Raw genomic sequence first — 16,016 nt, forward strand, 5'->3', positions numbered from 1 at the left:
CCGGCTAGTTTTTTGTACTTTTTAATAGAGATGGGGTTTCACCGTGTTAGCCAGGATGGTCTCGATCTCCTGACCTCGTGATCCGCCTGTCTCGGCCTCCCAAAGTGCTGGGATTACAGGCTTGAGCCACCGCGCCTGGCCAGCCCAGTTCTTTTAACTTGTGCTGCTCTTGGTGGATTCAATGGGGGTGGTGGTGGTGGTATTAGATAATTCCAGAGAAGAGACTTTACAGTGATACAGCCTGGGCTTCCTTACTCCATTTGCTTCTTCCTAAATGACATTATTTCTCTATCTTCCTCCCCCCACCTCCAACCAGAGAAAACATCTACACTTCTGTCCTAGATGTATTTTCTGTGAACCTTTCTTCCTCTTAGTTTTAGTCACACTCCTATATACACTAAGTCACACTCCTATATACACTAAATCCCCTTAGTGTATATAGGAGAAAGAGAAAACAGTAAACTCTGTGTCTGGCTAGGTCAGTTGCACCTGTTTTTATACTTCCCACTTCTTTTATGCTTTTATACTTCTCTAGCTGGACTCTGGAACGACCATGATGTTATCTCAAACACCTCTGTGGTATTTAGTGGCTGTTAGTGATTTGGTAAGAGAGCAGGCAATGACTGATCCAGATCTTTGTAGCGGGAAGAACAACACAACTCAAAAGCCTCAAAAGCTCTAACTCAACATATTTTCTCACTTTTGATGCTCAGCAATCTGTACAGGCATCTATTTCCTTTTCTCACCAGGATACAATTGCCTTCTTTCCTCAGAGGATGCTTAGTCTTGACTTTATTCATATCTGTACACCCCTGTTTACTTCTCTGACTTTTCAAGGAGTTGGCTGAAGTAGGAAGCAAACAGGCTCCCGAAATATGCTATCTTGTTCCTGAAAGACTGTCTGGTTCTGGGACACCCAGTTTCATGATTCATAACAGGAAAATCTCAGAACGTCTATGTATGTGGACTAATTGGATTAGTCTCATCTCTATTATTTTAGAGTCTTGCAGCTGTCGGGCTCAAGAATGATCTGTATTTTTAGGACCTTCATTGAAGTTGAAATACACTAGAATCAACTGGGTTATTAGCACTTTACCTGCTCAGAGTAAACCCTGTTTGGTCGAGGCTATGATCTTGTAGTTACCAAAATTTTTGCAGAAAAACTTCTTAATTTAGGATATTGATCTTCCTAGTCTTAAGATGGAGCAGAGATCAGGCTTGTGTGTCTAGTTATGGTCTCGCTGGTTTACAACGTTGGCCCTAGCTACCGCTGTTCCAGGCTGTGGTTCACAGGTGAGAGATTGGCTTTGTCTATAAGGTGGACATGGTAGGTGTGCAGAGGGCAATAACAGGTGGCAGGATAGGTTTTCCTACTTCAGTGCAGGTTCAGTTTGGATGAAAAAATTCAGAGGTGAAGTGGGCAACCTGTAAATCTTACAGCTAGGCTGATCATGGCCATGCCAAACCCTGTAGCATTATATGCAGAAGATTTGGGAACCTGTGTTTGGATAATCATTTTTTGGTAGCTGAAACACAGTCACTGGACTGAAGTTGAGGATTCTCTTCCAGAAGGACTGACAATAATCAAGTCAAATAGCAATGACAGAGGTCCATATAATTACTCCTAAACAGGGACCAGGTTGGGAGGTAATTAAACTAATTGAGGGACTTGAATCAGGAAACATGACAAAGAAAAATTTGTTATGAGTACAGGGACATTTCACATAAGTGTGCAGTTCACTGCTAGGTTTGATTTCAAGATCAAAAGGGAGTATAGGTTTGGTACTTTGGTCCCACTAACCAGTTCAATTTGACAGGGGAGGTCATGCAAACCTGTACAGATTGGGCTTGTCAAACCTGAAACAGTTTAGGATAAAGTAAGCTAAGTGTGCATATGTGAGGGATGGCTCAGGAGTGAGGGGGAAATCAGTGGATGGGACCAGTTGACATTTCAGCTCTGCAAATCTAGATAAGACAAGTGGAGAGAAATTAAGAGAGCCAGGGCTGACACAAAGACTCTTTCATTCTAATGGTCATACAGTTAATTTCCAGGAAAGACAAAACTAGGGTCAGGAAAATAGCAAACAGGTGGAAGCTTAAAGTATTATGGAAATATTACAAAGATTTCAAAATTGGTCTGAACTTTCTTGTGTCTGTATTTCGGATGGTGCAGCAAACAACTTCCTGAGTTCACGTCCTCTCATCTCCTGTTTAAGCAAAGGAAAGAAAAACCCAAATCGGTGTTACAGGTTTTGGAAGATCTCCCTGGATTAATGTAGGTCATTTTTTTATCCTAGGGAAAGCACAGAGGATGCCTTCTATGTCAATGTTTCCCTTATTTTATTGATTAATCTTTCACTTTTTCATTCACTTAACACTTGATCATCGCTTAGTATGTGCCAGGCACTGCAAAGATCCACTAGGAATATAAAATAAACAAAACAACATTTCTGCTTTCTAGTTACTCCCAAGGCCACTCTCCAGCCAGTTCTCCTGGGAATTAGCCAAACCACAGCCCTGTTAGGCACCATTGACCTTCTATTTCCAATGATGGGGAAATAGTCAAGCATGGGCTGGGAGCTTAGTTGTATAAAGCAGCAAGTTGCTATGGAGAGTTCAAACGTATGAGAGTGCAAGAATTTGGTTTGGGTGACCTTGTCCATGTAAGATGGTCAAGACCATTGTGACCATCAGCTCTGGTTAGAAACCTTGCTATGGCATTTCATAATGTGACCTCGAGATGCTTGGTTACTTGTACCGTACTTGGTTTCTTCATCTGTCACATAAAAATAATGACATATGTCTACCTTGATATAATTTTAAATTATATCAATATATGTTAATTGCTTAGTGCAGTGCCTGACACACAGTAATTGTCCAATAGATGGTGGCTATTATTTTCTCTCTGGACATTTGATTTCCTAACTGCGAAACGAGCAAATGATCCTGACAGCCCACCCAAATGTGTTTTTTTTTTTTTTTTTTTTTTTTAAGATGGAGTTCTGCTCTTTTTGCCCAGGCTGGAGCGCAATGGATGGTGCGATCTCGGCTCACCACAACCTCCGCCTCCCGGGTTCAAGCGATTCTCCTGCCTCAGCCTCCCGAGTAGCTGGGATTACAGACATGCACCACCATGCCTGGCTAATTTTGTATTTTTAGTAGAGATGGGATTTCTCCATGTTGGTGAGGCTGGTCTCGATCTCCCAACCTCAGGTGATCTGCCTACCTCGGCCTCCCAAAGTGCTGGGATTACAGGCATGAGCCACCATGCCCGGCCTTTTAAAACTTTTTATTAGAACAATCCTCCCTCTTCCCACTCCAAGCAAGGTTAGCCCCTGATCAATTTTCCCTATCTTAGGATGTCAAAACCTCTTCTTTTACTCACCGCAAGGACCAAGGATAGGATTAGATTCCTTCCGGTGGTTTGTATTTCGTAACACAGGTTACATCACATTCTAATTTAAGCTTGAAGTTGTTAAGGTTGCCATCACAGCCAGAGAAGACAAAAGATTCACATCTTTTGGAGGTTCTGTTGTAGAAATATCTAAAGTGAACTTCATAGCAGCTTCCAACATTCATGTCCAATTTGCAGGGATCTGCATGAGAGGTTCCCATTGAGTTAGCGGGAATTGGTTAGGACCCAGCAGGAGAACTTGTCTTTATGGGCCCTTAAAAATTCCTACCTTTAGCCTGGAACTATTCTCATATTCAAGGACTCTGAAAGACATCTGGTTTTCTTTTGGAATTAGTTACTTGGAAAAGTTGCCCTTGCACAATGCAAATTGGTTACAATTTCAGGTTGTTGTTGTGAGCAGTGTATTGGAAAAGGAGAAGTAGTGATCAGTGAAAAAGGAGGTTCCACCACTAGCTTGTGCAGGGCGATGAGGTTCCCTACATTTCATATCTTACAGTTTATTAAAGTACGGTATCCTCCTGCTTCCCCACATCATCTTCCTTTCCTTTTAATTGCCCACATTGGACATGCAATTCAGAGTGCCTCCTCCCCAGTTTTCATACATTCACTACACTACCTATACTTCAAAATTTAGGTAACCGTGCCTGCTGCTATCCTCAAAGCAGGATGCATACTAAAATGCTAAAATGCATAACCTTGGGGTGATGCTCTTTCATTCTCATACCCCGTCATCTCCTTTCTTGCCTTCCCAGAGGCAAACCCTCTGTTTTTATTGTTAAGAGTTGGGTAGTAAGTGGTTGGAACAGCCACAATCATGGTTGCATTGACAATCCAGCAATTGTTACCCACCTTACTCAAGCAGCCAGCCTGGAATTTACTCTCTGGTAAAGTTATATGCATAATCTTATTTCATACTCACAAATACCCTCTGCAGCAGGCACTTTTCTGGTCTTCATTTTACACACGGGGAAACTGAGACTAAGAGAATAAGTGGTTGAGTGACTTGTCCAAGGGCACACATCTGCTAAGTGAACAGGACCAGAACTTGGAATGTCTGACTTATGGTATAAACTGTGCTACTTTCTTATCCCCTGGAAGCGCTGAGCCTGCACACACTACAGAAGAAAGTCTCATTGCCTCTCACATTTACATTGTGAGCTCCTCTGAACAGGAATCATCTGTCCGAGAGTTCTGGATATGTCCATAGCCCAGATACTGAAAACGTCTTAATATGCTCTGTCTCCAACCCCCTTTCTCTGTCATCCCAATACATACTCTTCAATGGTCTGGGATCTTTGAAATTTGTCACAAAACCTCTGATTCAAAATCCTTCCAGTCCTTTGGACCTCCTGTAAAAGACTGGAAAGGACTTTGTGTCATTTCTGTTTTTTCTCATCAAACATCCAAAGGACCCCTAGTGTAAGTAATGCCCTGAGCCAAGGGATTAAGTGTCTACGGGTATTGAGTCAAAGGGTTAAGTGTCTATGGGTATTGAGTCAAGGGACTAAGTGTCTATGGGTATTGCCATGAAAGGAAGACCTTCCTGGACTACCTAGATAACACAATTTTCTCCCAATACCTTCTCCCTCACTCATAATTGACCTTTGGATTTATTTTCTGCCTTAGCTTCATACCTTTGAGGTCTCCACATATCTTCTCAGCAATTTTATTAACACCACCCAATAATAGGGTATTCAATGAGCAGAAGATGAAGAACCTTAGAAGAAATCCCAGCTTGGCAGACTTCATGGTGCAGCAAGCAGCAGGCAGGATAGTTGTGGTATCACCTGATGTTATATTTTGGGCTTGATACTTGAGACGGTTGAGCCCACCTACCCCAAGGGCCAGGACTGGACATTACTAGGTGTTGAGTTGAACAGTGAGTGCTTGGGTACCCAGCCATGAAGCTGAAGGCCCCAAACTGATTAGACCTTTGATAGCGAGTCCCATGTTCATCTAGAAGCAATAGAAACTTAAGGATCAGAGCTTCTGCATATATTTAATCATGAAGGGTAGAATCATCAGAGCAAGGAATTAAAAAAGGATTTCTTCCTTTCTCTTTTTGGCCTTCTTCCTTTCTCTTTTTGGCCTTTTATGCACAGAAGAAACTAATCATGGCACAAGAGAAACAGTGCAGTAAGCACTATAATAATAGTAATAGGGTTGGTTATAACCTAGAGTACTACTTAATTCCAGGTGCTATTTTTAAGTAATTTATATATACTTAATATACCCTATGAAGTAGGTACAATTATTACCATCATTTATAGATGAAATGGAAACAGAGATTAGGTTACATGTACAAGGTCACTCATTTATTATGCGGTAGAGACAAGATTTGAATTTGGCTTCAGAGTTTTTGTTCTTAGTTATACTACACTATGCTATCTAGGAACATGAGGACATCTTGGATCTGTTTTCTCCTAAGAGTTTTGAAATTTTGGCTTACATTTACACCCTAAAACCACCTGATGTTGATTTTTTGGTAAAGGTATAACATAAGGATCCTTTTTCATTTTTCAGTGGTCCCAGACCCGTTTATTAACGAGTTCCTCTTCTATTCAACTGCAAAATAATTTTGCTTAATTACGTGGGATTGCTTCTGAGCTCTTTATTTCACTCCACTGTATACCCCCACTCCAAAGCCACACTTAATCTCTTGAACTTTGTTTATCTTAGGATTTTGTATTTCATATAAATTTTAGTCAGTTTGTCAAGTTATTCAAAAGACCTATTTCGGGCCAGGCGCAGTGGCTCATGCATGTAATCCCAGCACTTTGGGAGGCTGAGGTGGGTGGATCACATGAGGTCAGGAGTTGGAGACCAGCCTGGTCAACATGGCAAAACCCTGTCTCTACTAAAAATACAAAAATTAGCTGGTTATGGTGGCGAGTTCCTGTAATCCCAGCTCCTTGGGAGGCTGAGGCATGAGAATCACTTGAAACGGGAGGCAGAGGTTGTAGTGAGCTGAGACTGTGCTATTGCACTCCAGCCTGGGTGACAGAGCAAGACTCTGACTCAAAAAAAAAAAAACCAAAAACAAAAGACCTATTTCAGATATTCATTTGAATTGCATTGGATCTACAGACCAATTTGAAAAGAATGATATCATTATAATATTGTCTTTGAGATATATATATATATATATATATCCATCTATTTAGATCTTCATTAATATTTTAAAGAAAGGTTTGGCCTGGTGCGGTGGCTCATGCCTGTAATCCCAGAACTTTGGGAGGCCGAGGCAGGTGGATCACGAGGTCAGGAGATCGAGACCCTCCTAGCTAACATGGTGAAACCCCGTCTCTACTGAAAATACAAAAAAAAATTAGTCAGGCATGGTGGTGCATACCTGTAATCCCAGCTACTCTGGACGCTGAGGCAGGAGAATGGCGTGAACCCGGGAGGCGGAGCTTGTAGTGAGCCGAGATAACGCCACTGTACTCCAGCCTGGGCGACAGAGCAAGACTCCGTCTCAAAAGAAAAAAAAAAAGTCTGTGCTGTTTCTAATGCACGTATTACAATCTTATTTACATTTTTAACATTATTGTAAATGCTGTCTTTAAAAAAAACTTCAACTTTTATTTTAAGTTCAGTGGTACATGTGCAGGATGTGCAGGTTTGTTACATACATAAACATGTGCCATGGTGATTTGCTGCACAGATCATCCCTATACCTAGGTATTAAGCCCAGCATTCACCAGGTATTCTTCCTGATGTTCTCCCTCTCCCTACCACCCCCATGATGTGCTCCAATGTGTGTTGTTCCCCTTGTGTGTCCGTGTGTTCTCATCATTCAGCTACCACTTATAAGTGAGAACATGCGGTGTTTGGTTTTCTGCTCCTGTGTTAGTTTGCTGAGGATAATTGCTTCCAACTCCATCCATATTCCTACAAAGGACATGATCTCATTTCTTTTTATGGCTGCATAGAATTCCATGGTGTGTGTGTGTGTATATATATATATATACTATATATATGTGTGTGTATATATGTGTGTGTGTGTGTGTGTGTGTGTGTGTATATATAAAACATTTTCTTTATCCAGTCTATCGTTGATGGGCATTTGGATTGATTCCATGTCTTTGCTATTGTGAATAGTGTTGCAATGAACATATGCATGCATGTGTCTTTATAACAGAATGATTTATATTCCTTTGGGTATATACCCAGTAATGGGATTATTGGGTTAGATGGTATTTCTGCCTCTAGATCTTTGAGGAATCTCCACACTGTTTTCCACAATGGTTGAACTAATTTACACTCCCACCAACAGTGTAAAAGTGTTCCTTTTTCTCTGGAACCTCTCCAGCATCTATTTTTTTTTAAACTTTTTAATAATCACCATTCTGACTGGCATGAGATGGTATCTCATTGTGGTTTTGATTTTCATTTCTCTAATGATCAGTGATGTTGAGCCTTGTTTCATATGTTTGTTGGCCACATATATGTCTTCTTTTGAGAAGTGCCTGTTCGTGTCTTTTGCCCACTTTTTAATGGGATTGTTTGTTTTTTCTTATAAATTTAAGTTCCTTGTAGACTCAGGATACTAGACCTTTGTCAGATGGATAGAATACAAAAATGTACTCCATTTCTGTAGGTTGTCTGTTCACTCTGATGATAGTTTCTTTTGCTGTGCAGAAGCTCTGTAATTTAATTAGATCCCATTTGTCAATTTTTGCTTTTGTTGCAATTGCTTTGGTGTTTTCATCCTGAAATCTTCGCCCATGCCTATGTCCTGAATGGTATTGCCTAGATTTTCTTCTAGGGTTTTTATAGCTTTGGGTTTTACATTTAAGTCTTTAATCCATTCTGAGTTAATTCTTGTATGAGGTATAAGGAAGGGGTCCGGTTTCAATTGTCTGCATATGGCTAGCCAATTTTTTCAGCACCATTTGTTAAATAGGGAATCCTTTTCTCATTGCTCGTTTTTGTCAGGTTTGCTGAAGATCAGATGGTTGTAGATGTGCAGTCTTATTTCTGAGTTCCCTCTGTTCTGTTCCATTTTTCTATGTGTCTGTTCTTGTACCAGTACCGTGCTGTTTTGGTTATTGTAGCCTTGAAGTATAGCTTGAAGTTGGGTAGCATGATGCCTCTACCTTTGTTCTTTTTGCTTAGGATTGTCTTGGCTGTTCAGGCTCTTTTTTTTTGGTTCCATATGAATTTTAAAATAGATTTTTCTAATTCTGTGAAGAATGTCAATGGTAGTTTAATGAGAATAGCATTGAATCTATAAATTACTTTGGGTAGTATGGCCATTTTCATGACATTGATTCTTCCTATCCATAAGCATGGAATGTTTTTCCTTTTTTTTTTTTTGTATCTTCTGTGATATCCTTGAGCAGTGGTTTGTGGTTCTCCTTGAAGAAGCCCATTACTTGTTAGCTGTATTCCTAGGTATTTTATTCTTTTTGTGGCAATTGTGAATGGGAGTTCATTTATGATTTGGCTGTCTGCTTGCCTGTTTTTGGAATATATAGGAATACTAGCAATTTTTGCATTCAGATTTTGTATCCTGAGAGTTTGCTGAAGTTGCTTATCAGGTTAAGATGCTTTTGGGCTAAGACAATGGGGTTTTCTATATCTAGGATTATGTCATCTGCAAACAAAGATAATTTGACTTCCTCTCTTCCTGTTTGAATGTGCTTTATTTCTTTCTCTTGCCTGATTGCCCTGGCCAGAACTTCCAATACTACATTGAATAAGGAGTGATGAGAGAGGGTATCCTTTTTCTTGTGCTGGTTTTCAAGGGGGAATGCTTCCAGCTTTTGCCCATTCAGTATGATATTGGCTGTGGGTTTGTCATACATGGCCTTATTATTTTGAGGTATGTTCCTTCAATATCTAGTTCATTGAGCGTTTTTAACATGAAGGGATGTTGAATTTTATTGAAGGCCTTTTCTATGTTTATTGAGATAATCATGTGGTTTTTGTCTTTAGCTCTCTTTATGTAATGAATCACATTTATTGATTTGCATATGTTGAACCAATGTTGCATCCTGGGGATGAAGCCAACTTGATCATGGTGGATAAGCTTTTTGATATGCTGCTGGATTTGGTTTGCCAGTATTTTATTGAGGACTTTTGCATCAATGTTCACCAGGGTTATTGGTCTGAAGTTTCCTTTTTTTTTTTTTTTGTATCTCTGCCAGGTTTTGGTATCAGGATGATGCTGGCTTCATAAAATGAGTTAGGGAGGAGTCCCTCCTTTTCAGTTTTTTGGAATAGTTTCAGTAGAAATGGTACCAGCTTTTCTTTTTTTCTTTTTCCTTTTTTATTTTTGTTTTTATTGAGATGGAGTCTCATTCTGTCACCCAGGCTGGAATGCAGCGGTGTGATTTCGGCTCACTGCAACCTCTGCCTCCCAGATTCAAGCGATTCTCCTGCCTCAGCCCCCTGAGTATCTGGGATTACAGGCTTGCATCACCATGCCTGGCTAGTTTTTGTATTAGTAGAGACCTGCCTCAGCCTCCAAAACTGTTGGGATTACAGGTGTGAGCCACCGTGCCTGGCTGGTATCAGCTTTTCTTTTTACCCCTGGTAGAATTCAGCTGTGAATCCATCTGGTCCTGGGCTTTTTGTTGTTGTTGTTGTTAGGCTATTTATTACTGTCTCAGTTTCAGAACTCATTATTGGTCTATTCAGAGTTTCAATTTTTTCCTGGTTCAATCTTGGGAGGGTGTATGTGTCCAGGAATTTATCAATTTCTTCTGGATTTTCCCTTTTATGTGCATAGAGGTGTTTATAGTGTTCTCTAATGGTAGTTTGTATTTCTGTGGGGTCAGTGGTAATGTCTTCCTTATCATTTCTAATTGTGTTTATTTGATTTTTCTCTCTTTTCTTCTTTATTAGTCTACCTTGCAGTCTATCGATTTTATTGATTTTTTTCCCAAAAATCAGCTCCTGGATTTGTTCATTTTTTGAAGAGGTTATTTGTGTCTTTGTCTCCTTCAGTTCAGCTCTGATTTTGGTTATTTCTTGTTTTCTTCTAGTTTTGGGGTTTGTTTGCTTTTGGTTCTTTGCTTCTTTTAGTTGTAATGTTAGATTATTAACTTGAGATCTTAGAGGTGGGCATTTAATGCTATAAATTTCCCTCTCAACACTGCTTTAGCTAGATCCTAGAGATTCTGGTATGTTATCGCTTGGTTCTCATTAGTTTCAAAGAACTTCTTGATTTCTGCCTTAATCTTATCATTTACCTAGGAGCAGATTGTTCAATTTCCATGTAGTTGTGTTGTTTTGAGTGAATTTCTTAACCTTGAATCCTAATTTGATTGTGCTGTGGTCTGAGAGACTGTTTGTTATGATTTCAGTTCTTTCACATTTGTTGAGGAGTGATTTACTTTTGATTATGCAATCAATTTTGGAGTAAGTGCCATGTGGTGATGAGAAGAATGCATATTCTGTTGCTTTTGGGTGGAAAGTTCTGTAGATATGTATCAGGTCTGCTTGATTCAGGCTGAGTTCAAGTCCTGAATATCTTTATTAATTTTCTGTCTTGATAAGCTGTCTAACATTGTCAGTGGGGTGTTAAAGTCTCCCACTATTATTGTGTGGGAGTCTAAGTCTCTTCATAGGTCTCTAAGAACTTGCTTTATGAATCTGGGTGGTCCTGTATTGGGTGCATATATATTTAGGATAGTTAGCTCTTCTTGTTGAATTGAACTCTTTACCATTATATAGTGCCCTTCTTTGTCTTTTTAAAGTCTTTGTTGCTTTAAAGTCTCTTTTCTCAGAAACTAGGATTGCAACCCCTGCTTTTTCCTGTTTTCCATTTGCTTGGTAAATTTTCCTCCATCCCTTTATTTTGAACCCATGTGTGTCTTTGCATGTGAGACAGCATACTGATGGGTCTTGGCTCTTTATCCAGCTTGCCACTCTGTCTTTTAATTGGGGGCATTTAGCCATTCACATTTAAGGTTAGCATTATGTGTAAATTTGATCCTGTCATCATGATGCTAGCTGGTTATTTTGCAGACTTGTTTATATGGTTGCTTCATAGTGTCAGTGGTCTGTGTGCTTCTGTACAGTGTGTTTTTGTAGTAGCTGGTAATGGCTTTTCCTTTCTATATTTAGTGCTTCCTTCCTTCCTTGCAAGGTGCTCTTGCAAGACAGGCCTGGTGGTGATGAATTCTCTCAGCATTTGTTTGTCTGAAAAGAATCTTATTTCTCCCTTGCTTATGAAGCTTTGTTTGGCAAGATATGAAATTCTGGGTTGGAAATTCTTTTCTTTAAGAATGTTGAGTATTGGCCCCCAATCTCTTCTGGCTTGCAGGGTTTCTGCTGAAAGGTTCACTGTTAGTCTGATGGACTTCCCTTTGAAGGTGACCTGGCCTTTCTCTCTGGCTGCCTTTAACATTTTTATTCATTTTGACCTTGGAGAATCTGATTATTATGTTTCTTGGGGTTGATCTTCTCATGGGGTATCTTAGTGGGGCTCTCTGCATTTCCTGAATTTGAATGTTGGCCTGCCTTGCTAGGTTGTGGAAGTTCTCCTGGATGATATCCTGAAGTATGTTTTCCAACTTGATTCCATTCTCTCCATCTCTTTCAGGTACCGCAATCAGTCATAGGTTCAGTTTTTTTTTTCCCCCAAGACGGAGTTTCATTCTTACACCCAGGCTGTGGTGAAGTGGTGTAATCTCGGCTCACTGCAATCTCTGCCCCCTGGGTTCAAGCGATTCTCCTGCCTCTGCCTCCTGAGTAGCTGGGACTACAGGCACCTGCCACCATGCCCAGCTAATTTTTGCATTTTTAGTAGAGATGGGGTTTCGCCATGTTGGCCAGGCTGGTCTCGAACTCCTGACCTCAGGTGATCTACCCGCCCTGGACTCCCGAAGTTCTAGGATTACAGACGTGCGCCACCGTGCCTGGCCGGTTCAGTCTTTTTACATAATCCCATTTTTCTCGGAGTTTTTATTCATTGCTTTTCATTCTTTTTTTCTCTATTCTTGTCTGCCTCTATTATTTCAGAAAGATAGTCTTCAGGCTCTGAGATCCTTTCCTCTGCTTGGTCTATTCTGCTATTGATACTTGTGATTGCACTGTGAAGTTCTCATGTTGCATTTTGTAGCTCCATCAGGTCAGTTATGTTCCTCTCTAAACTGGCTGCTCTGGTTGTCAGCTCCTGTGTTGTTTTATCATGATTCCTAGCTTCTTTGCATTGGGTTACAACATGCTCCTTTAGCTCAGCAAAGTTCATTATTACCCACCTTCTGAAGCCTACTTCTGTCCTCTCAGCCTCAGCCCAGTTCTGTGCCCTTGCTAGAAAGGTATTGTGGTCATTTGGAGGAGAAGAGGCATTCTTGCTTTTTGAGTTTTCAGCATTTTTGCGTTGATTTTTTTTCTCTTATTTGTGGGCTTATCTACCTTAGGTTTTCAGTGGTTGCTGACCTTTGAGTGGGGTTTTTTTTGGTGGGGTTTTTGTTGTTGTTGTTTTTTGTTTGTTTGTTTTTCTTTTAACAGGCCACTGACTGTTAGCACCTGTAGGGCTGCTGCGGCTTTCTAGGGGTCCACTCCAGACCTTAGTTGCCTTGGCTTTTCCTGTAACTCTGGGTATCACCAGTGAAGGCTGTAAAGCAGCAAAGCCCACTTCTCTGGAAGCTCCATCCCAGGGGGGTACTGATCTGTTGCTGGCCTGAATGCTCCTGTAGGAGGTGTCTGGAGACCCCTGTTGGGAGGTCTCACCCAGTCAGGAGAAATGGGATCAGGGACCTGCTTACAGAAGCAGTCTGGCTACTTTTTGGTAGAGCAGGTGTGCTGTGTTGGTGGGGACCCTTCCTTGTCTGGACCACCTAGACTCTCCAGAGCTGACAGTCTGGAACAGCTAAGTCAACTCAACTGCAGAGATGGTGGCCACCCCTCCCTCTAGGAGCTCCATCCCAGGGAGAGATCAGAATTCTGTCCATATAAGCCTGGGGTGACTGAGGGCTCCCAGCAGGGAGGCCCCCCCCAGCTGTGGCTGGAACTCCAAGCCAGCAGGTCCCAACTTGTAAGGTGCTGTGGAGGTGGGGCCTGCAGAATGATGCTGCTTGGCTCCCTGGATTCAGCCTCCTTCCTAGGGGAGCGCACAGATGGATCTGCCCCCTTGTTGGGGATCCTGGGGCCAGAGTATATAAAACTCTTGGGTCTCTATGTGTGCCGGAGTGGCTGCTCTGCTGAGACTCCACACAGCTCTGTGTATTGAATCCAAGGACCTCGTCATGTAAGGCTCATGAGGGGATCTCCTCATCTGCAGGTTGCAAAGATCTGTGGGAGGAATGTGATTTCCCAGGCAGGGTCGCACACTCACTCACTGCCTCCCTTGTTTGGGGATGGGGGTTCCCTAGGCTCCATGTTGCTCCAGGTGGGCCATCACTCCACCTTGCTTTTCTTCGCTCTCCATGGGTTGAACTGATTGCTTAGTCAGTCCCAGTGTGAGAACCTGGATACTTCAGTTGAAGGTTGCTTCACTTGCTGCTCTCCTTCCTTGGCAGTGCTGTGACTGCAGCTGCCTGTAATTGGCCATCTTAAATGGTATCTTTAAACATTACATTTCTTTCTGTTTTTTTCTGGTGTACAAAAATGCAATTCATTTTATATATTAATCTTTTTTTTTTTTTTTGAGACGGAGTCTCGCTCTGTAGCCGAGGTAGGAGTGCAGTGGTGCGATCTCGGCTCACTGCAAGCTCTGCTTCCCGGGTTCACGCCATTCTCCTGCCTCAGCCTCCCGAGTAGTTGTGACTACAGGCACCCGCCACCATGCCCGGCTAATGTTTTGTATTTTTAGTAGAGACGGGGTTTCACCGTGTTAGCCAGGATGGTCTCGATCTCCTGACCTCGTGATCCACCTGCCTCGGCCTCCCAGAGTGCTGGGATTACAGGCGTGAGTCACTGCACCCAGCCATATATTAATCTTATATCTAGTCACCTTCCTATGTTCTCTTGTTATTTCTAAATAATTTGTATGTGGTTCTCTTTGCCTTCTACAAAAATAGGCAGTTATCATCTGTGACTAATGATGGTTTTGTGCCTTCTATTCCAGTTATGAATGCTTTAAATTTCTATTTTTTAACGTTGCTCTAGCTAGAATCTTTAGTACATTGTGGCATAGAAGCAGTGTAGTGGTCATCCCTGTCTTTTTTTCTTGTAGATTTTAAGGGAATGCTTCTAATAGTTTCACACCTGTAAGAATGATGTATACTGTAGGTTTTACTTAAAAAAAAAATGCCTACACTTTATCTTGTTAAGGATACTCCCTTATATTCCCAGTGTGTTAAAAATGTAAAATGTCAGAATTTGAATTTTGTAAAACTATGTTTTGCGTCTGTTGGGATTATCACATGGCTTTTAAATTATTATACAGTGAATTATATTCATAGTTTTTTCTCATTTTTACTCTTGCATTTCTGGGATAAAGTTGCTTATACTAAATAATCTTTTTATACACTACTGAATTTAGTTTGCTAATATGCTGTATAAGATTTTTCTATCTACGTTTGTGAATTAGATTGGCTGGTAATTTTCATTTCTCATGCTCTCCTTATTTGGTTTGAGCACTAAGACTATATTGGCCTCAAAGACTGAATTCAGGAATAGTCATTTCTAGTCGCTGGATGATTTCATATAAGATTGAAATGATCTATTTGATTGAACTTTTCTGAAAATTGTGTGGACTTGGTGTTTTCTGTTTTAGGAGATTGTTTCTACTTAGTAAACTTGTTTAATGGCTTCCTATTCCTTCTTCTTTTTTTTTTTTTTTTTTGAAATGGAGTCTCGCTCTGTTGTCCAGGCTGGAGTGCAGTGGCATGATCTTGGCTCACTGCAACCTCTGCCCCCTGGGTTCAAGCAATTTTCCTGCCTCAGCCTCCTGAGTAGTTGGGATTATAGGTGTGCGCCACCATGCCTGGCTAATTTTTGTATTTTTAGTAGAGACAGGGTTTCACTATGTTGGCCAAGTTGGTCTTGAACTCCTGACCTCATGATCTGCCTGCCTCGGCCTCCCAGAGTGCTGGGATTACAGGCGTGAGCCACTGTGCCCAGCCCCTATTCTTTCTTTTTTCAAATTTTATTTTATTGTGGTAAAAGCACTTAACATGAAGTCTACTGTTTTAACATATTTTTAAGTGTATAGTATGTTTTTGTTGACTATAGGTACTGTGTTGTATACTAGATCCCTAGAACTTATTTCTTTTGCTTGACTGAAACTTTATGCCTGTTAACTGCTAATTACCCATTTCACCTCCACCCAGGCCCTGACAACCACTGTTTCACTGTTGATTCTATAAATTTTACTGCTTTAGATTCTTCTTATAAGTGGAGTCATGAAGTATTTATCTTCCTGTGACTGGCTTTTTTCACTTAGCATAATGTCCTCAAGGTTCATCTATGTTGTAACATGTTACAGAATTTCCTTTTTTAAAGGCTGAATAGTATTCCAATGTATGCATATACTACATTTCAAAAAATGCCTTCATCTGTCAATGTAATAAGATTGTTTTCACATCTTGACTAGTGCTGCAATGAACATAGAAGTGCTAAGTGCTAATATCTCTTTGAGATCCTAATTTTAATAATTTTGAATAAATATTCAAAAGTGGGATCAGTGGATCATATGGTAGTT

This window comes from Mandrillus leucophaeus, unplaced genomic scaffold (assembly GCF_000951045.1).
Source record: "Mandrillus leucophaeus isolate KB7577 unplaced genomic scaffold, Mleu.le_1.0 Scaffold255, whole genome shotgun sequence".
NCBI classification, from domain to species: Eukaryota; Metazoa; Chordata; class Mammalia; order Primates; family Cercopithecidae; genus Mandrillus; species Mandrillus leucophaeus.